This window comes from Lichenostomus cassidix, chromosome 1Aa (genome assembly GCF_008360975.1).
Source record: "Lichenostomus cassidix isolate B80296 chromosome 1Aa, HeHo_3.0, whole genome shotgun sequence".
NCBI classification, from domain to species: domain Eukaryota; kingdom Metazoa; phylum Chordata; class Aves; order Passeriformes; family Meliphagidae; genus Lichenostomus; species Lichenostomus cassidix.
In genome coordinates this window covers 55,694,900-55,716,143 of record NC_139480.1, presented here as the reverse complement: position 1 = coordinate 55,716,143, position 21,244 = coordinate 55,694,900, and the positions used below count along the sequence as shown (strand labels likewise).

The following is a 21,244-nucleotide window of genomic DNA, read 5'->3' as shown; positions in this document are numbered from 1 at the left end:
GTAGGCATAAAGACAGGTGAAAAAGCATCAAGAAGAGAAGAATGGAGATGGCTGCTGCATTTGCATAAACAGGAAACATTGGGGGAAAATGGAACAGGGAGACAATAATTTTAAGCTTTTCAGTATGAGGAGGTTAAAAGTTGTGCTGTAGCATTCTTTAGACCTTCCCTTCTCCCTTAGAATCCACCAAATCTACCTTTACAATCTGATCAGTCTTGGGATAGGGAAAATACTAGTGGGGATTTGTTTGTTTGATCCTTTTTTTTGTTTGTTTTTGTTTTGGTTTTTTTTTTTTTTTTTTGGTTTTTTTTTTTTTTTTAAATTTTGTTCCTACTAGGAGAGGGGCCTGGGATTGTTAAGGCAGTGCCAGGTAGCTTTCCTTCCGGGCTGAATGCAGTCCATAAAGCTGTCAGTTCTTTAGCTTAATACTGGGTCTTAGTGTATTAATTCAAGGCTTTCAGTGATCTAGGACACAACATGTGCCAGGAGTGGGAACTAAAATTAGAGGCAGACTTTTGGCTGTGAGAGCTGCCTGAGGCTACTTGGGGTGAAAGAGGAGGGAAGAGACCTGACGTCAGTCCCAGCCCAAGGACTGCGAGATGTCCAAAGCATCCCCTAAAAGCAGATACAGGTTTTCTGCAACATACACCGTGGTGAATTACCCTTCCTTTTCTTGTCTTATCCCACTCACTGATACAGCATTCAGTGGTTCATTTCACACTCCAAATCCATGTTGAAAGCAGTCTTAGTTCCCTTGTTATACCAAGAACTGGACTTTGCTGTTCTGGGGTTGTGATTCCCATGCCCTCCCGCTTCCCATCTTTTCCCCCTCCCCCAAAAAAAGAAATCTTAAGTAGTGGCTAATCTTCTATAAAACACACCTAAAAAAGTGAAAACACTGTGAAATGTGAAGCAAAGTGAAATCCTTAGGAAGGATTCTAAGTTTTCATTCATAGAAAGCAGCTCCTGATGGTGTAGAAAAACAGATGAGGCAAAATAGGGCTGAGCGACAGGAAAATTGTTTCTTCCTCCTTCACTTCAGTGGATGTATTTTATTATGTAAAATTTCATGCTCTTGGCTGTATGCGAGAATCATTTCCCTGTAATTTTTTTTTATATATCATAATTCTGTTAAGGACTATGAATGAGGAATAATTAGGCATTATTGTTTGGTTATGTAGATTCTCTTGTGATTCTTTTTTGTTTACTTCATTTAAACTGTCGATACTGTTCTTGCCATGTAGAAATAATGACTGTGTTACTTCATGAATATGAGATTACAGGGACCTTATTTTAAATTGCCGTGGCACTTGTTCCTCCTCTGTGATTATTTCAGGCTATCTGAAACATATTCTTTCTTTTTGAATAGAGAAATACTCAGAAGCACAAGTTCATAGACATTTCATCTTTACTAAAACATCTTCAGTCTTTACCTTATCTTGGCTTGTCTCTTTCTAATAAAGTGAAGGCTGCACTTTGGCACTGCTGTGGGATTCACAGAAACATAAGAGGGGGGCCTGATTTAAATGAGATATGTAGAGATCATTCTGCAAAATGAAAAATTTGCCTTATATGCAAACAAAGAAAGATTTGTAAGTTTTTATTGTTAGGGAAAAAACCCTTCTCCTCTGAAATCTGTACAGTGAATCTAAACTCTGATATTTTGCTCCTATTCATGTACAGCACTTTCTTTGATGACTGCTGGAGTTCTGATCTCACAGGGAGAGGAGAATATTGGAGCTGAGATTTCTTGAACAGAGCTTAGGGGATAATATTGTGTTCAGTTTGTTTCACTAGATGCAAGCTAATCAGAGAATAATTAACAGTCAAAATGCCAAGGTCCTTGTTCATGTAAAGGATCTGGTATTGAAGTCCTCAATAAAGTAACACTCACATTGAATTCAATGAGACTTTAAACTGAACAAATGCTTCAGGATTTGTCCCCAGCTTTTTTCTCCCTGTCAGTTTTTAATGAGCATCCCATAAAAGTGTTTAACAATTGTACTGACTTTGATTTTTCAAGGTTTGGGAGAAAATTGCTTTCTCAGGTTGAGAAAAAAATGTTGAAACAAAAAAAGCACATTTTCCCATCATGTTGTCTAACATGCTGCAAGCAGATTCAAAGACTGTCTCACCTCGTGCTTTCTGATAGGTATGGATGTTATAAAGAATATTGTAGAGAAAATGCTGGGAGGAGGAATTACAGCTGATAGATGGAGATATTTTAGACCTCATCCTAAATTCTTGGGATGGAGATAAAATTCAGACAGCAAGGCAGCTACTGATGCAACTTGTTTGTTTGTTTTGTAAATGAAAGGGGAAAAAATGCCACTGCTAAGATCACCACAGAGGAGAGGATGGTGTTTGAATCCCATGGTTTTGTGTCAGAGGAAGCAGCCTAGTGTATCTGGATTCATCCTATGCCTTGCTTTCCGCGGTTGTCACTGAGAGCTCCCAGGCTGAGACAGATGGCTGCTGGTTTAGTTGTGTGCGTGGGAGACAGGAACTTCCACATGTGATTTTTTACCATTTGGTAGTAATTAGTTTGTTGTATAAATTAACATTAACTGAACCATTCTTCAGGCATTGTTTGTAATTATCTTCTTTGAGCCTCTGAGTTGTGTAAAGAAATAAAAAGCGGGGAAGAAACTGCTTCTTATTTTGTGCAGGGAAAGGACTATATCATTAAGCAGAACAGAGCAGCAATTATCATCGCATGCCCAGTAGACTGAAAACTTTGAAAAAGCCCTTTAAAAAGCAAGATTTTTTTTTGCTCTGGAAATATTAATGGAAATTAATGATTTAGATGCACAGATAGGCTTTATAAAATTTGTAATAAAGTATGGATATAAGCTAGGGTAATCGGGTCTTCCTGACATCATCATTATTAATGCTAGTACAACTACCACTGCTGCTACTTTGATGTGTGTTTATATGGAGTAGAGGGTTTATTTATTTTTTAAAATGTGTGTTCTCTCAATATTATTCCATTTCCCCCCCATTTTTGAAACATCTCCTGATTTATTTGTGGTAGGCAGTAAGGATCTTGTGCTGCATATCGGGCGATGAACTATCGCTAGTGCTGGTTTTCTGTGGGGATTTCTGTCATTTCCAGCAACCAGCCAAATTGGAATTGTCAGGAGAACAGCCTCTTGCATGTTCCTTGGCACTTCTGCTTCCAGACTTGGCCAGAATCCAGACATGCAGAGGTTCATGGACATGAAAAATAACAGGGAAAATGCCCTCTGGTATTAGCCCAATATTTAAGGAATGTATTGGGAATCTCTAGGTTCATTTGCTGGAAAAGTTCAATGCTTCAGCAAGTAAGAAAGTTTTATATCTCCTTACACTGAAGTTTTTTTCCTTCCCTGCCCAGGAGTATGAGAGAACTGATGTTGGTGTCTGTCTTTTAATAGAGCTCTCCTGCCCTGGATACAAAGCTGGCAAGATGGGCAGTGTAGCCCTGTGCATTAAATCCTCTCACATAATGACTGGATTGCAGTTGTAAAACCCAGGTACAGTCCATCACAAGGCACTCCTCAGCTTCATTAAAATTAATTAGTGGCCGAAGAATACCCTCTAGAGAAAGGTTCAGGTGCCTTGAGTTTAAAAGTGTTCTGGTAGTTCCTTGTGAAACAAAATGAAGGCAATTTTGCACCCAGACTTGAAACTTGTCTGGGTAAATTGGTGATGATTGTGGTTTTACTTCAGTTTGTTGCAGACAGGGCTCACTCACAAGAAGTGAATTTGAGTCTTATTTCTTCTCTCAGAATTGCCAATAATATTTGCATTTATCCAGATAAGTAATTTTGCCTGGACAACGAATGCTAAAAGAGGACTTGAAATTCTGAAATAAGTAAATAAATGCAGCTCAGTTAAGAATTGTTCTGTTTTTCTTGGCATGGTGATTTAGCCTATATGAGGCTTTGTGCTGTTTGGGAAAGAGGAAGGTGGGAGGGAGCATGTGGGATTTTTGGTGGCTGGAAATGTAAAGAGAATACGAGCTGAGTACGCTGAAACCTGCAGCTAAGAGACAGCTACCATGGATGGCTTTCTTTCTGGCAGTGGTTAATGCTGTAACCAAACGTATCCGTGATTCTCCAACTTTTGGTATCAATGAATCAAACATTTTCTGATCCATTCTATTGAAAGCTCTTTTTTTCCCCCTCTTCAACTGCAAAAACTGAAGGTGCCTGCCGTGCTTTAATGTTGGTGGATGGGTTTGCAGTCAGCTGAAGGGAGCACGTGAGCTTTTCAGCTCACTTTTGTCCTGCTGAAGGGCTGTGGGGCACGAAGGAAGAGCCCAGGGCTTTGTTGTGTGAAGTGTACAGCTACAGCATCATTGTACCAACTGTGGGGCTGGGGGTCTTTCATCCCTGGGGGAACACAGGGAGAAAAGATCAGTCCTGTGGCCGAAAGCAGACCAGACTCAGAGTCTGGTCTCAGAAAGAAGACCAGACTCTTCTTTCTCAGAAGAAATTTCAGAAAACACAATTTCTTCTGGGTTTTGTTCTGTGAGGTGTTTTTTCACAGATTTGCCACATGAACTTCCTTCTCTGTGTCCAGTCTCCGTGGTTTTGAGGCATGGTTGATAGTGACAGTAGCTGTGTGCTTCTTCACAGCAATGAAGTGTAGTTGCTGCTTGGGAGACTCAGCCTGACAGTGTGGTCCTGCTTCACAGGAAGGGGCTAGGTGTAGATCTGAGGAAGCAAACTCCCTGGAAATCCTTGCCTCTTATCACTCAGCCCCATTTGCATAACCAGAAATGAGATTGCAGGTTGAGTTTGGGAGCCTCTGGCCTGGATTCAGTAGCAGAGCTCACTTTTGCCTCAGTGGAAATGCTGCAAGCGGAGCAGCTGCAGAGTCAGGCATGTGGGGCTCCTGTGCCGTGGGAGGTTGGCACGGGGGCCTCGTGTGGTAGTTACACTGCTAGGAAAAGATGTGCTTTCCATAGATTGTCCTAGATTCTCCTTCCTCGGACCACACAGCTCTCCTTGTTGGATTTCTTGGAGCTGAGCTCTTACCCAGAGCGAGAGCTGTGCTGGGACATCCAGCTGTGGTCCTTCATGATGCAGGACGCAGTGCAGGGTGATAGCCTGAGAAGCAAAGATAAAATCAGCCCCTCCTTGCCTGCCACGTGAAACAGTTCTTGCTGTTTCACACGCTTTTCCTCACACGTCCCATAGAATTTATTTATTTATTTATTTTGTGGACATGCGAGTTATGAGCTCTGGCATGGCAAGAAGGTGAGGAATTTTTTGTTTTGTTTTTCGTTTGGGGAAGAAGCAGGTGGGAGGGAGCATGTGGGAGCTCCAGCGACTTTGGAGCTCAAAGAGAGCGCATTAATTAACCCAGGAGGATCGCCGGGCCGCAGGAGTGAGGAACTGCAGCTTTAAACTCAGTGATCTCTATCCACTGCTGGGTTTGGGTCACGGACCTCGGATAAGAGAAGAGGGAAGAAGGGCGAGCAGGAGGGTGGGCACAATGGGAACCAGATGTTTCAGGCTGGCGGGGCTTGGCCTCTCTGTTACTGTGTGACAAGCCAGGGATGTCCCCTGCACCCCCGGCCTTCAAAAGCATGTCATTCTTCTCCATTCTCCTTCTGTCCCCCACCCAGGGAGGCGACAGGACAGCAGGGAGAGGCCACACGTGTGTGCACACACATGCACGAGGCACGCACACATATATGGTGCACACATACATGGGGCACACATACATGGGGCACACACATGCATGAGGCATGCACACATATATGGTGCACACATACATGGTGCACACATCCATGGTGCACACATCCCACACAGACAGCCCTGGCGCTGCCTTTTTTCCTTTGGCCTACCTTGTCGAATGGCCCTGGAAGACTAAACAGGTGTTATCTACTTTTGATTTCAGTGCATTTAAATTAATCCTGTCAGCTCAGCTGTTAAAACAACTGTCATCTCCAGCTGTTAGTAATTTTCGACTGGGCACTTTTACAGGTTGCCAAGTTCTGAGCCTGCATTGTGAATCTCTCGCTCCCTTTCTCTCAAAGCGCTATAGTAACAATTTGTATTTTTTTTAAAGGGGACTCGCGTTGCACTGTTTTTACAGAGAACCCTGTTTATTATATATTGAAATAATATCATCACAAAACGCAACATCGTCATGCCAGACTTCGGAATAAAGAGCTAAACCATGTGTGGAGTGCGGTGCATATCAATCTTCTCTGGGTTTGTTGCAGCCTCTCTGTGCATTTTAAATTTGAATGAGAGATGAATCAACCTGAGGGTTTGGGAGGGAGGAAGAGGAGGGGCTCTAAATTTTTATTGCCAAAAATAAAGCCTTCATTTTAGAAGCACTGGTCTCTCTTTTCCCTTTTGTCTTAATGTATATTTAATTTTCATAACTGGATTAACAGGAGGTACCTTGAGCTGAAAACATTAAATTAATGACATACACATGGTCACCTTAAGAATTGTAGTGGGGGAGAAAATCATACATTTGATAGATGTTATTGACTTCAGTAGACTCTGTAATGTGACTTATTCCTATGAGGTCAGGATCTATAGTTCATTACCAGTGCTTCAGAGTCAGGGAGCACTTGTGGATTACACAGACCTGAATCCTGGCAAGGAAGGCTTTCTGTGCCTTTAAGGTTTCCACTCTTTGCAGTTGTCTGGCCACATTTGCAACTGGTATAGAACTGAGGCTGCTCCCTGGACTTATGTTGCAAGCTGTCCTTAAAACACTGGAAAGGATTATTCAGGCATTCTTTTGCCCATTCCTAGGAAAACTATGTTCTTAAGAAGTGGCTATAGGTAATTTTTTCTCAGCAGACCAGGTAGTCAAATAAAATGGAATCTTTAAAAAAAGCCCCATGTATTGTCTCCTACATAGGGGCAGTGTTCCTATATCTTTTAGTAAAATAAAGTATTCCTATTCAAAACCTCATTTCTTAAGATTTTCATTATCTTTTAATTTTGAATTTCAAGAAAATTCTGTTAAAATATGAAATATTCCTCAAATATTACCAAAATAATTATTTTCCCTTCATTTTTTATTCTTGTGCTTAGATGAAGAATTTTATATAAGAAAAGAAAACAAACAAAAAGAAACAAAAAACTTTATCAAAAATAGAAAAGATAAAAAGAGAAAGATTGTGAAGTACCATCTAATTCAGCAGGGCAGGTGCTGATCTAATTTCTACCTTAAAATGTATCCTTGCTTTTTGGCATGTTCAGTCTGTAATACAGAATTGCAGCTATCTGAGCAACATCTCAAATTCCAGCACAGTTATGGCTGTTTTCGAAGCCCTCCACATTAATGTCTTCCTAGAAAAAATTTATTCTTTATGAAATAAATGTATTCATATCCCCCAGCCTTTGGGTGAGCCATCATTATCTTTCTTCTCACACAGTGCTACCATTTAAGTAGAACATGAAGCAACTTTCTCAAATTTCCTATTTCTTAGTATGCAACTGTAGAATTTTTCAGTTAAATGTAAAATATTTACTGAAGGTCCCACTTAGTATTAAAATCTGGAATGCCAGCTGTGAAGTGCACAGTGTGGATATGTAGGACCAAATTACAGACATATTTACATCATACAATTTCTATTGCTATTAGTGTTAGCAAGAGCTGTGGTTGCTTATCTTGAATTCTGCTGTGTCTCTCCTATTGTGTGGAGAAATACTGGAGTTACAGTGCTACACCAGACCCTTTTTAGTATAATTTCACATTTCCTCATTGTAAGAGTTCAATCAATAATATATTAATCTAAAATTCTGGTTTCACAGAAGCTGCTACTGGGCAGGAGTGTTGTTAGATCAGAGCAAGTACTTCCTGCAAAAAAACTTGCTTTTTTGAAAAACAAAATGGAACAACTGAAAATAAAAATAAAGAAAAAAGAGTCTACGATGCACTTCTCCCCAAAATGCGAGCATTTTGTTTCAGGGAAACTCAAGAGTTCAGGCTCTGCTGCAGTTTCATTTACAGTGTATGTGGCACTTCATTGTTTAAACCTGCATCAAGCCCTGCTGGAAGATGCATTGCCAAACATTGCTGCTCACAAGGATTCATCAATATAGGTTTAGTTTCTGCTTTGCAAGAAGCCCCCAGTTGTTTAAAAAGCAACTGGATTTTGAAGCCAGACATGGTCTCTGAGGTGGACTGCTGCTTCCTTACTGCTTTCACCTCTACATCTCATCCCCACCACCAGCCTCGGGTTGACGTTGGCCTCGTGGCTTCTGCAACAAGCTGTTACCATCTCCTCAGTGCCAAACACTGTTAAAGGTACAGCAGTTTTTTTAAGATTAGATGGTGGTTAATTTAATGCGGCAAAGTCTGATTTACACGTATTTTCCTTGTCATCTTTTCTCTTTTGCACATTTCTTTGCTTGCAGACACATAGCTTCAATCTCCTTTGACGTGGCACCTTTGTAAAAGTCAGGTAATTCTGGTGACATCAGTGAAATTACCCTGTGTGTAAAATTAAAGTGTGTTGAGACTGAATCAGATCCCAGTGTCTTCCATATCCAAAATGTTTGTCTGCTTTGCTTGCTCAAATTAGACGGTACTTCCAAACCTTTGAGGGTTTCGTGCAATTTGAGAGATTCCATTAATCTTATCTCTATGCAGTAAAACCTTGTCAATCCACACTAATGAATCTGGGAGTTAACAGGTAAGCACATTTTTCAGCTGGCTTCCCCGTGGGTGAGGGACTGAACCTAAACTCTTGACCCTACACATCTAAATTTAGGGTTATTCAGAATCTGAATTTTGCAACTCAAGTCAATATTTAAATTTCCGTGACTTTGCATGTCATAGTTTTGGCCAACTGAGTTGTGTTTGACAATCCAAAGGTGTAGGCGATATCTACATAAGCCATTATCTCTCAGAAGATAGGCAGAGCACACATCCAAAGGGTGGAGGCTCTGGAATGCTCTGGCCTGCCTCAGGAGGAGTCTGCAGGCGCAGATATTTGTGCTGCTGAATTTATAAATCCTGTTGCCATCCTCAGGGACCAAGGAAGCCTTGCCATGGCCCAGAAGCCAAGGGACCTGGGATACAGGAACATTTGTTCATCCCTATGTTTCTTCTTGTGCAGTTGGACTGAGTAGGGGAAGATTTACCTGAAGTCTGGCATTTGAGAGGAGAGGGAAGATCAGATTGGTCCACTGCTTTTTTTTCACAGTTGATTAAAAAAAAAAACACGAGGAAAACCAGACTGGGTCTGTTTATTCCTCTTCTGTTTAAGTTTTCCTCTTTCAGTTCCGTATCTTACTTTGTCTTTCTTCCTACTAACATTTCCAGTCTTTCCACTTGTATTCTTGAAGGAGCTCATTAACATCCATTAACTAGATTTGACGAGCATGAGCAAGCATTTCCAAGGCAAGCAAGGAAAGCAACAGAAATAGCAAAAATGGTAGTGAAGATTTGATATCAACAGGACATGACTATGGAAAGTGCATTGCAATATCAATATAGTGTAGAATATTGATAGGCTTTTAGTTAAGCAGTGATTTCTGCTAGATGAGATATTAAATGCAGTTCTCAATTTTTCTTACAGATCTCTAACCCCAATACGTAATAAGCTCTGTTTTTGAAGTTCCTGTGTTCATAAAGCCAGCAGTACAAATTTAAAAATACCAGAATATTGCTATGACCCACTGTGTTTTTCTTTTGGTGAAACAGTGACATTTTCAGTTTAGTATGTTGTCTAGGAGTGACTATAAGCTAAGCTGAAAAAATCCTCATTTGCGTTCAAGGCTACAATGATAAATGTATTGCTCAAATGGATAAAACTTTCCCAAATAAACAAGCAAAAAAATCTCTGCCCTGCTAACTATTGCCAACAAGCCATGATGGATACACCTCAAAGCAGCCACATGGTTTCACTTGTACCAACTTTTTGGTTGGATTTGCTTCCAACATGAGAAAAGGGGAGCTTTTCACTTTCTATAATAAAGCAGTTTTGGTAGCTTTGAACTAAACTTAATGTGCTGCTGATGGGTGTTCTGGACTACACAGTTTAGTATTTCTCTCCTCTAGGGGTGAACTGCTTGTCAGTGGTCCTGTGTCTGGATTTTTCTGATTCCGTCTCTGTCAGGGAAGATGACATTTTTCAGCACTTCCAGAAAAACACAGGAGATAAGCACTTTTATGTGGCATTGGGGGGCTGTCCCAAACAAAGTCAACAGAGTGCAGATTAGGGCTGTGTATTTCTCTGTGTGCCTACACACGTGCATGTGTCCTCTGAGAAGCTGATGTAAAGGGATGCCTATTTCTGCTTTTCTGTGGAGGACAGGAAAGACAAAGCCCAATATTTACTTTTTTTTTTTTTTTATTGTATTATGTTAGAAACTCACGGAGGCAGAGATGATGCTTATTTCGTCTTTTCTTTACAAGTAACTATAATGTTAGTATTATAGAAAAATACCTCACATAATGTGCACCAGTAAAGGTAATGTTTCTCTGTGTTTTCCTTCAAAATTTTGCTTTAAAATCTTCAAAATCATAACATTTTCTGAACAGCTGATATGACAAAGAAGTACTAGATTTTTTACCTTGAAAATTGTCATTTTAAGTGGATTTTATTTTTGAGTAGTGAAGAAGCCACAAAATACATAATTTTAAGTGACATTTCTCCCAGTTCATTTCTGTTCACCTTTTTCCACAGCCAAAAACTTTGGACTTATCCATAGGCTAGTTTTCAATAAGAGAAATGCCTGTGAATATTTCACCTCAAGATGGTTAGAGCGGACAGTTTTATGCTAAGCTAGAGGAGTAAGTGCAGCTTTATCCCTGGTTAGCAAAATCACTTTTAAAATAAGTTCAGTGTATAATTACTGCTTTTTTTTTTTCAGTTTCAGAGTATGGTCATGAGGAAGGTACCGTGACCTAAACTAAAAATAAGAATTTGCAACTTGCCAGCTATTTCTGATTCTCCCCCGCATGATTTGTCTTTTCCTATTGTAAACTGCAGTAGGGTTATCTCCTTTCAGGGATCCCAAGTTAGGCTCTGGATAAGAGGGGAGTACAAGCAGCCACTGGTGAGTGGCCATGTTCTGCAAGGTCATACTGCAACCTGTCTTCTGAGATGTTCAGATGTTTTTCATTTGGACAAGGTCCATGGCTGCTTTAGGGGTATTTCCATTTGAGACTGCTGTATGATATTAATTCAAGCTGTTATCCTAGCAACTCAACCATATGAATCTTTTAGAATTAATGCTGCTCTTCTTTAATGCCCTCTTTTCAGCTCTTTTTTTTTTTCCCTGCTGGAGAACCAGTTGATTAGTTTAGTTCTATTGTGTAAAGTATTTCCTTTCATTGGTACATTTTAGAGTTGCCCCACCTTTGGTTTTAAGGGAGTATGTTGAACATTCAGAGAACATTTTGATGTTCTTTCAGCTGTAGGGAGTGTGGCTAAAACAGAAGTTTAGGAGGTTTAGTTGCTTGCCTTGGTAAGAGATCTGCAGCAGTGCTCTCATGTGTCAGTGGTAGGAAGGCTCATGCAAGCAAGAAGGTTCACGTGAAACTGTGAAATACAGGAAATACAAACAGTAAAATGTAGGAATTTTACTTTGATCCTATTCCCACAACTGTGTAACAGTTTGCAAACTATCTAGTCAGAACCCACTCCCTGCTTTTTTGGATTTGGCTGAAAGAAATTTAATAGTAAATAAAAAAGTTCATTACAAGCCTCTTTCTAGACCTAAGCTCCTTCCTGTAGAACTGCCCCTGCACTCTTCCGTCTCTCTTTCTCCCTGCTTCCATGACATTGAATCAAAGTATTGGCAATGGTTTCTACATTTTAGGAGAAGCCATTTAACCCTTTCCATGAAGCATAAAAATCTATATGGCAAGATGAAGATACTTCATGGGAAAAATTCTGACATTTTGTTCAGTATTTCTCTCCTGTATTTTAAGAAGGATATTTATATTTCTAGGTATCTAACTTAGGTGGAATAATTCAAACTCTAACACCTGCCCAGCTTCCTCAAGTCCACGAGAAGTTTAGCTCTTAAACACACAGCTTGAAATTCCTTGATACCAGTTGAGATGCACAAAGGAGTCTGAAGTAACCAGCCTAAACACACTTCTCCCCTTCAGTCAACCATTATGAATCGTAGCTATAATTCTGAAGTTTAAATTTGCCCTAGATGTGCATTGAAAATGCAGATTTTGCCAGGCGGACCAGATAATCTTGGCCAAGAGAAAATGAAAGATCTTGAAGCATTCCCAGTGTGATGCATCATGCTGTGGCATTTCATTGTGACACGATGAGACAATATCGTGACGCAGGCACTTTGACTTCTCAGTTTCACCTGCAGGGCAGACTCACAGTGGTGCAGCTTCCCTTTCCACATCCCACGGTGGTTGCAGGACCCAGCCACCCAAATTCCTTCAGGCCAAAGGCTGTGCTGGCAGGGCTCCAGGAACCAGAGCACTGCTGCTAATGCTCACATCTCCAGCCTGCACAAGGAGTGCTGGGAACTTCATTGTCATTTATCTTCTCTAATAGGCGATTGCAGAGAATGTGTTGACTATTCATAGCATTAAAAGAACTACAAAAGATTAAATAAACCTGTCCACGAGTTACCAGAGGGCATAGGAAATTGGTTGTGTTGACATTCTATGGATCCTCTAAATTTTTTTAGGAGAACAGTGAATACTCCAGGAGGGATTTTTGTATTTTGTTTTGGGGTCTTTTTCTATTTTCCATGCAGTCATTGGTGACAAAGAAGCAGACAAACCATCAGCTAACTGTACTGCATGGAAAGACCGCATCATGCTGCCTCATGGCACTAAATAAATAAATAAATAAATGAAATCTTAACAATGCAGCCCTATTTGGCACATTTTTGGGCAAACTTGATGAAAAAGGGGAAGAAAATGACCTCGAGATGCTGTGATGTGTCCTGCCATTGCTCTCTCAAAGGTACTTGCTGCCTGACATTACACTGGCATTAGGTTGGTTCTTCTGCATTAATAAAATGAAGAGTTTAATTCTTTTAACACTTTCGAGAATCCAATGAACCCAGCATTTCTAACTGTGATCATACTCAGTGCTTGTATAAGCCTCCTGAAGTCAATGGATGTCAATGAATTTTGGATCAGAAGCCCAGATGGTCTCCTGCTGGAGTTCTCTGGTGCTGCATGCAGGGCTCCAATTTAATTGAAGCTGTGAAGCTTCTTCCCCTCTTTGGAAGTGTTTTCTCTGTGTCAGGGCAGAGCCTTCAGCCCAGGCGGGGCTCATGGAATGATTGCATTACACCTGCTATGGAAAAGCTCTTGTGAGGTGACGTGGACAGACTTGAGGGGTGGTGCTAAGACATAAATACTCATTCTTAAAAATAATTCTGTGCATCAACTTTCAAATCTGACCAGTTCCATCCTCCTCCAGCGTTCTGAGGCAATTTCTGGACAACTGCACTCTGGAAAAATACCTAAATGCAAATAATGTGGGAGGCAAGACCTTGAGCAGGAAAGCTTTGAATGGAATGGCAGTGTGTAATTTGAGTTGTGAACAACATGGGCTAATTTTGCCTCGACAGAATTTAGCCAAAATAAGTTGTAGTTGAAAGGATTTGGTGTGCCATTCAGAACAGATAGCTAACAGTTTGAAGGTTTACAAGGTTTCTTTTAATGTGGTTTTGCTCAGACTGTATATCAGACAGCTTCAGGCTATTAAATTACACTCTCCTTGCTAGCACTCACTTCTCAGCTTCTAGAATATTTTCCTTTCTGTTTGTGTATTAGTTAAACACCATCTCAGCAGTTCAGAAGCCAACATGAACCTTTTTCCGGAATGATCTCGGGAGAAGGAAAATTTAATCCAGTGATACATCAGTGCTTCATTTTGATTTTTTCCTGAGCATTTCCATTCTGTTTGGTCTCTGTCTACTTGTGTAGTGCAGGAAGTCCCAGTAGTGTGGGTGTTGAATCTCACATCCAGATCTGATCCACTTCATTCTGCCAGTGCTGGAATCAGTGATGCCCTGCAGGTTGAATGGCCTCCCTTTCCAGTTCTGGGAAGGAAAACTGGTCAGCACTAGTTTCCTGTAAGATTGTTCCCTCCTTTGCAGAAAGGTCCCGTGCTCCTGCAGAAACACTCCACAGAAAAACTCACCATCACTTCGCAGCAGAGTAACATTTCCACCTGAAAGCACAAAGAATAGAAAGCAAATAAATTGTTTTCACCCTCAGAGAAAAGAAATAGGAGAAAAAGCCACCCATAAAAACTACTTAGAACCTCATAGGTAAGGAAAAAAGCATAAGGTGATGGTGGTTAAGTTTTTTGAAAGGAGGTAATGATTCAAAAGGCTGTGTCCAGTTTGTAGATTAGGCTGATGGGTATATTAAAGTGATTTTGACTTCCGTGCAACTCAGGACCAGGAGTATTTACTTTACCTTAAAATTGAACTTGGTTTCCCACATTATTTAAATATTCTAAAGTTACATTCTAATAGTTATTTAGTATTTCTTTCAAACGAAGGGCAACCTTGTCTTTAGCTTACATTACAAAAAGAAACAAAACTAATATTGTTAAATGTCTATTTTAAAAATCCTGTTTCAAATCAGCACCATTCTAGAAATGTGGTTCTGTCACTTCACTGTTTAGCCAGTAATAGGATATTACAGCAACCCTGTCAGCTGCAAACTGAGCCTGGGATTCCCTGTGCCAGGTCGTGGCATTTCTTGCCTCAGAGACCAGAGACTAGCAGAAATCTGGTGTAGATGAGAGCTGGGGGACAGGACAGGGTGGGGACCCGAGTTTGGATCACCTCAAGCTCACTGCTGTATTTTGGCCAACACAGGGCATTTCCAGAGAGGGATTTGAGCCTCGCAGCTTGGGCTCACACCTAATTAAGTCTGAATGTGGCTGAGTGAATTAGTGTGTGGGTGTACATTGTCACGTGTGCACCAGGGGCACTGCTCTGTGCTACGCTAATTAACCAAGTTTTGTGAGAGGTGACAAAAAACAACTCTGGTATTTCTGTCTCTGGTGCACTTGGAATTTAAGTGAGAAGAGTGAGACAGTAATGCACATTGAATAATTTAATACTTGACTTGCTTGTAGTTGTGGGTCACATTTGTCTTACAAAATCCTTTTGTCTGTGGTGTTTGGTTGATGAAACGAATTGAACTGTGGCATTATGGGTAGAAATAGCACATATCAATTCTGCTCTTGTTGACTCTGTTAGTTCCATTTGGAGTCAACAGAAGGAAGTATTTAACAAAAAAAAAAGGGCATAATTTACCCAGTTCCTAATATGATGGACTGAAAACCTGTCCATATAATTTCTCTCTCTCTTTAATTTTATTTCTGTAAACTAAGATTTAACTTTTTAAGGAGAGTTTATTTAAATCCCCCAAATCCTTATTCACTAATGTACAACAGTTTCAGAAGAGGTTCTTCTTAAAATACTAGAATGGTGCTTTTCACAGCACCTTCGTAACAACCAGGTTAGATCAGCATTTTCATTTTAAAAAAATAATATTAGGACAGTATTAGCGTAGCATAAAATTCACTTACACTGGACTCAAGTCATGCTTTACAAAGGTGGATTTAAGGCCATATTTTAAACTAAGCACATCCTAAATGACGTTATGAATTTGGGCTACATAATACTCAGCGTTAAGAAGAGCACTGGTAGCTATTTTCATATGGTGTAGAGAATGCTGAAGAATTAAAAACTGAACTGTCTTGCTGAAATAGGCAATACATGTGTATCAGCTGCTACATTAAGAGAAGGACTTCGTTGAATTTTTTCTTTTTAATTTTGAAAGCAATAGATTTGACATACTTGAGTTGGTTGTGTTTTACGTGCTGGCCTTTGCCTTTGGTAAAATACTTAATACCTGGAGATGAGTAGAGAGATGTGTCAAAGAGGAAAACTGGAGGGGGAAGTAGAAGAAATAAATGCTTAATGGACCTACACAGACATGCATGGACTGGTTTGTGTTAGTGGGAGGAAATCCAAGCTGTTCTTTGAATCGCTCCATGTCTAAAACATCACTCCATCCCTTGTGGCATAGCCCACCTGCCCCCAAATATTACCCTTGGCCTTAAAAGCTCCTATATCCTTTGGGCAGCCGTGCAGCTGCAGTGTTTTACTTCGTAGGATCTCATCAGTAGTAGCCAGGTCCTTCCTGGACAAGGAGGCAAAAAGCTGGAGTTGAAATCCATGCATGGAATCAAAAGCTTCACCCAAGACCAAGGCACTCGGTACAAATGTTGCCATTTGTGTTTATAAAACAGATGAAGGCCTATGTGTCAAGTTTAAATTTGCAAACTTCTGGTGGTTTGTGTGTAAACACCAAAGTAACATTAACATTGCTTTAAACATGGTTTTGTTTGCTTTAATATCCTATAAATTTTAGTCTGACATTGAATGTGTCGTTGAGTGTGATGAAGCTGGAGGGTAATATCTCACTCAAGTGCCATTTTTGTCATCGTTCAAAACTATGGTAATGCATTTGATGATTCTTATCTGTTCTTCAGTGTCTGTGGTTATCTTTCTTATTTTCATTCTCATACATATCTGAGATATGTAGTCTAGATCTGGAAGATTTGATTTGCTGCGTAAGTTGAAAGAACAGAAAAACTGATCCTCTGTTTTTATTATATTTTTCTGCAATCTTGTAGACCTTGAAATTGAAGCTGGCACATTTGTAAATACAATTTTCTTTCTTGGATCTTTTGAAAGTTTATTTTCTCCACAGGTAAATTAACCTGAGGTTCTAACAGTGACTGTGGCAAAATCAACACAGTGGGGTGTAGATTTAAGGATTCTTCAAAGTTCTGCATTAATAGTTACACTCTGCTCCTGTACATGGATCTATCACTCAGCTAATTGTACTTGTGGAACTGACAAACAGCAAGCTTTTCTTGCTGGGAGAGATTCTGACAGAGGATTCAGTGTTTGGGTGGAAACTGAATGAATATTCAACTCGGTCCTGATAGTGAGTTTCATTGATCACCTACCTATCTGTAGGAATTTTTTTACTCTGTTATAAAATCAGGTAGAATAATTTGACAAAGCCACAGAGGAATATTTTCAGTCATAATTATTGTTTTCCTAAAATGTTTCCTTGTTCAAAGTAAGGAGCAGTGTTGCCCTGCTTAATTTGTGAAGTCATTGTAAGAACAGAACATTTTTTCCATATACATACACATAGATATAGTGATGCACTTAAAGTCTCAGTGTATGAAAAAATCTGTGAAAAACATGTTTCTTTTACAAACCTCCCCCTTACACACATTTTCTGCCTTGTGCACATGAGATGATTATCACTGCAGTGCAAGGGCAGGATGTGTCACAGTTAGTAAACCCTTCATGCTGGAACAGAAATAAATACATGGTAACTTTATATATTACACTTACACTTTATTTGTGGTGGCAAATATTAATAATCTGTTGGAAGTCTGTATGCAAATTTTGGACAGAACAACAGCATGAACCTTTTTGAAAGTTAATAAAGTTAGGAGTGAATGATAAAAAGCTTCTGCATTGGACTACACATTGCTTTTGTGCTGCTTCTATCCTAACAGCACAGCCACACGTTAGAGTAAAGCCTAACATTTAACATTTTCTATATGGAAATTTATTTCTGTCCCTCGGGTATCTCCACATCCACGTTAGAGTTGAGCCATGCTATACAATCACAGGTTGGTCATCAGACATTTGGTCTAATTAAATTCAAATTCTGGCGTACATACATCCTGTCAGGTTAGCTCAAGGCTTAAGATAACAATGGGGGCAAATTCTGTAGTTCTCTGTATTAACTGATTGGGTTTCTCCCTTTCATTCTACTCTGGAGCAGGCTGACTTCCTCTCCAGACATGTCAAGGATAGGGCAAATACTGTTTTTGTTGAGAATTCACATCAACTGGGTCTGAGACTGTAAGACCTGAGTCAGACTGGATCACTGGAGAAAGAAAGAAGGAAATCTCAGTTACTGTAACATTTACTGGGTGTATTTCTGCTTGGTTGCAGTGGGATTACGGAAAAATGCTGAAGAAATAGGGATTTTTCCTAAAAACCCAGTGACCACCTTTCTTCCATCCCCAGTTCAAAAATGCAGAACATTTTGCTGCTTGACTCACCTTCCCACAACAAATTCCTCATACCTGTCTGTTCTCCCAGTAGAAGCTTTGGCCTGACAGCCTGGTATGTTTCTTTTGGAGCTTGTACCTTGTCTTTTAGGATTTGGAATGCATCTTCATTTGTTTTGGGAGAGCATCCAGCCTTTTCTTTGTGTTACCACAGTTAAAAATAGTAGCTAAAACCAAACGCTCAGCACTGCTGCACGTACCTTGTTAGATAGTCATGCACCAGATCCAAAGTTCTCCAAACAGGACAGAGGCTGGAAACCTTTCCCTGTGATAACATGAATGATAGTTATTGCTAGTGGTTTTATTTTGTTTTGATTTTTTAGTTGAAATACACAGTTCATAGAAGTGCTTTTTATAGCTTAGTAGACAAATGGCAGTGGATGGCTTTTTTCTGAAGTATTTTATTGCCTATCAGAATCTTCCCTCTCTTTATGAATAATTTTCAGTTGCTATGTTAGCTTTTTTCAAATGTTCCCTGTGTAAGGGATAATAACCTGATGGCCTGGAAGGTTATTATGAAGTGCTGTAGCACTACATAATGTTGGTATGTGGTTATGAAGAGAAAAAAAATCAGAAAGCCCTAAGATTTACTGTGTGTGCTTCCGAACGGCTGGTTCAAGTCCCAGGGATTAATAACAATACAGAATATTAGAATATGTATTGCAAATATTAAAGTATGTCACAGCTGTCTGCAGTTTTCTGACTTCCTCTGAAGACAATGCTGAAAGAGGTCTGTACTCATTTAATCTTCACTTGACAAAATTTGGCATTCTCAAGCAGTGTAGCTGTCTTTTACAAAACAGTTGAAGGAAGTTAGACACAAAATCCAATGCTAATTTTGCTTAGAAATGGCAGCTTAAACTGTCAGATAGCAAGAAAGTAATCTTGCCCTTGTTACTCCTGTGTTTTTGTTTATTCCCTAGCTCAGAGGCTGAGCATTTCAGTGTGGACAGTCAAAGTTTGAGAAGTTAAAAGCAATCAAAAACAGAAGGACAGAAGGGGAATTTTAGGCAGTCCAATTAGTACAAATTATTTTCAGCATCTTGTGTGGCATAAATTAAGTTTTTCCTTTGTTGGCACTTGTGAAAAATATAACAGCTATTGATTAGGCTTGTCGAGCCCTCCTGGCCTGACAAGATATCTTTACTGTAGTGTTGTGGGCACAAGCTAGGAGTGATGCTGAGAGAGTGAGATCCTCTACAATCATCTCTCATTGTTATTTTTAGTGGGCTTTTTTTTTAGATGTACTGTATACAGTAGAACCTTATTAAAGCCTCACTTAAGATCCTCAGATAATCACCCTCACCAGGCTGCTTCTGAGAAGTTTTGAGCAAACCATTTTTAAATGCAGCAATGTATTGATTTCTGAGGGGGGGCAAGTGGGAGGTTGCTAATCTGGGCACTTGGGTCAAAGCTAGTGTTCGTGTCCCCAATTCCTTATTTTAGTGGGAGTGGGCAGCAAGTGTAGGCGCATCTCTGTCACTGATTAGAACTTGGTTGTTAGTTTTTGGTGCTGGCAGTCTGAAAAACTGTGAATGTTGTCTCTTAAATGTAGAACAGATGTAGATTTTTACTCTGATGAAATGAAATGAGGGACCGACACTGACAGTGGTACAAAGTAGAGTTTCAGAGGTGACAGTGAGAACATACAGTGTTTTGTTTTCATTTTCAGATCTGAGCTGAGCAATAAATATTGTAATGTTTGCAAAGATCCTGTATTTTGGGGCTGAGTAGAATCATCTTAGGGTGAGATGGGCAAGTCTAAAGACTTTGTGTTGTCAGGTCAAACAGGTGGGAAAGACAAAGTTTTGAACAATTTGGCTTCCTGATTTTTTTTGGTCCTTTTTAGTTTAGTATCAAGATCTGTAATGAGGGGAAATGCTGCTGCTTTGTTCTTTGAGTATCTTTTTACCAGCATAGTCCATGTTTAGATCTAGCAGCAGCCTTTGATACTTGAGCAGCAAACAGTGTTAAACCATCAGTAATCCCTATCCAAGGTGGATGGTATTGCTTTTGGGTGCTTCTCTATTTTCTTTTCTAAATAATCCCAGAAAGTTGTGGTCATGTGTTCATTTGGCAGGAGGTATCTTGAATTTCTGTACTGTTACCTACTAAAAATTCCTGGAAAACTATTTGGAGATCGATGGCATGTGATAAAGACCACAATATGCAGACTGAGGTTATCAGCATATTGGTGGATCATCGAATTCATGCTATTTTTCTGGCTTTTCTACATTGGGGTTCAAGTTATTGTCAGGAATGATGACCTGTGTCAGAGAGAGTTTGAGTTCCAGTGCAGGGATGTCCAGTTCTGCCGCCAGGACATCTTTGTCACTGTGATATGTGACTGAGATTGTTACAACACAGTGAGCTTTAGACTCTGCAAAGGCATAGTTCTTGCTGAATGCCTTTCAGAATTCTTATGGATGGCATCAACCACAGGGGGACCCACTGGACCTCCTTTCCCCACCTCCTTTTGCCACCATTGGCTTCTCATTGCCTCTGCCACGAGGGGAGTGTGTTGTGGCCTGTTGGGGCAGAGCTCTGTGGGCAGAAGTCAGGATATGTCGTGGCAGTGCACAGCGAGTCACAGGGAAGAGCTCTGGGAAGCTGTGAAGGGGAGAGAGGCCTGGAGTTGGGTCTGTCCCCTCCAGGGCATCTGGGGGACATGTCCTGGGCCACCCCTCTCCTGAAGCATCCCGGATCCTCCCTTTGGGCTGCTGGTGCCACCTGCTTTCAGAAAGAGTTTATTCACAGACACGATTGTTCAGCATTGGCAGGAGCTGCCCAGGGAGGTGGTGGACTCACCCTCCCTGGAGATGTTCAGGAAACAACTGGACGTGACACCGAGTGCTGTGGTCTAGCTGACAAGGTGGTGGTTGGTCAAAGGTTGGACTTGATGCTCTTGAATCAAGAGCATCACCCTGAGTGACTCTGTGTGTGACCTTGGCTCTGCCTCTGGGCTCTCTCAGGTGACTTTGAGCCAGACATTTCTTTTTCTGCCTTATTTTTCCCATTTGGGAATAGTGATGCCTTTTCAACTAAAGCTGGAAAATTACACAACCCCTAAGATGAACAAAGTCATCCTGAGATTCAAAGGAATTGTCTTGCACCTGCCAGGAGGAAATTTTGTCACGTGCTGCT

General features: G+C 40.3%; 1 protein-coding gene across 11 annotated transcripts in view; it reads left to right on the top strand.

The window, feature by feature from the left end:
• SOX5 (SRY-box transcription factor 5) overlaps window positions 1-21,244 on the top strand; it is a 283,017-nt gene that overhangs the window by 80,814 nt on the left and 180,959 nt on the right. The window lies entirely within an intron of this gene.